This window comes from Saccopteryx leptura, chromosome 10 (assembly GCF_036850995.1).
Source record: "Saccopteryx leptura isolate mSacLep1 chromosome 10, mSacLep1_pri_phased_curated, whole genome shotgun sequence".
NCBI classification, from domain to species: domain Eukaryota; kingdom Metazoa; phylum Chordata; class Mammalia; order Chiroptera; family Emballonuridae; genus Saccopteryx; species Saccopteryx leptura.
In genome coordinates, this window is record NC_089512.1 from 64,155,323 (window position 1) to 64,157,145 (window position 1,823).

A 1,823-nucleotide genomic window follows, 5' to 3' on the forward strand; every position below is an offset into this window, starting at 1 on the left:
AAAACCCCCACCATACATATCATCTTAACTTGACACCAAACAAAGAATAGAAGAAACTTGCCTCTAGTCTTTCTGGGGAACATGGAGGGTAGTGTAAACAATCCCACACCACAGCTTAACAGCCTTTTGTAACCTAGTCAGGCAAGTGAGGTGGGGGGTTGGGCAGACTGTCAGTTTACAGCCAATTCCCCATACCTCTGTCCCCTAAAAATCTAAACTCCAAAAACCCTGTTGGTTTTTTGGTCCCCAACAGGCACATATTTCTCTGGCATACTATAGGGTGCACCTGGAAATCTAGGGCACACACTTTGATAACCACTGGCCTATCTTGTTGATAATAGCCAATCTAACAGGTGTGAGGTAATATCTCATTGTAGTTTTGATTTGAATTTCTCTAATAGCTAGTGAAAATGAACATTTTTTCATATATCTATTGGTCATTTATATGTCTTCTTGGGAAAAGTATCTGTTCAGGCCCTTTCCTCATTTTTTAATTGGATTGTTTACTTGTTTGTTGTTGAGCTTTGTGAATTCTTTATATATTTTGGATATTAACCCTTTATCAGAGCTGTTGTTTGTGAATATCAACTCCAATTTGGTTGGCTGCTGTTTGTTTTGTCATAACTTTTCAAATTAGTGTTATCACTTTATTTGGATAAATGCCCAGAAGAAGGCCCTGGCCGGTTGGCTCAGTGGTAGAGCGTCGGCCTGGCGTGCAGAAGTCCTGGGTTCGATTCCCGGCCAGGGCACACAGGAGAGGCGCCCATCTGCTTCTCCACCCCTCCCCCTCTCCTTTCTCTCTGTCTCTCTCTTCCCCTCCCGCAGCTAAGGCCCCATTGTAGCAAAGATGGTCCGGGCGCTGGGGATGGCTCTGTGGCCTCTGCCTCAGGCGCTAGAGTGGCTCTGGTCGCAATGTAGTGACGCCCAGGATGGGCAGAGCATTGCCCCCTTGTGGGAAGAGTGTCGCCCCTGGTGGGCGTGCCGGGTGGATCCCGTTTGGGCGCGTGCTGGAGTCTGTCTGACTGTCTCTCCTCATTTCCAGCTTCAGAAAAAATAATAATAATAAAAAAATGCCCAGAAGAATTGCTGGATTATGGTAGTTCTACCTTTTTAATATCCACTTTTGGGGTTTTTTTATAGTGTGAGAGACAGACAGAGAGACAGATAGAAAGGGAGCGAAATGAGAAGCATCAACTCATAGTTGTGGCACCTTAGTTGTTCATTGATTGTTTCTCATATGTGCCTTGTCTGGGGAGTTCCAGCCTAGGGAGTGGCCCCTGGATCAAACTGGTGACCTTGGGCTCAAGCCAGAGACCTTGGACTGGGCTTCAATCCAATGACCTTTGGGCTTAAGCCTGCAACCATGGAATCATGTTGATTACCTGACACTGAAGCCAGTAATCTTGTGCTTAAGCTGGTGAGCCTGCACTCAAGCAGGATCATGCTCAAGCTGGCAACCTTGGGGTCTCAGACCTGGGACCTCAATATGCCAGGTTGATGCTCTACTGTGCCACCACCAGTCAGTCCTATGTTTTCAGTTTCTTGAGGAACCTTTATACTGTTTTCCATAAGGGCTACACCAATTTGCAATCCTACCAGCAGCACATGAGGGTTCCCTTTTCTCTGCATCCTCATCAGTACTTATTATTTCTTGATTTATTGATGATAGCCTTTATGACAAGTATCAGGTGATGTCTTGTGGTTTTAAATTTCACTTCCCTGATGATTAATAAAGTTGAGGATTTTTTCATGTCTATTGGCCATCTGCAAGTCCTTTTTGGAGAAGTGTCTATTCAGATCTTCTGCTCATCTTTATTTTTATT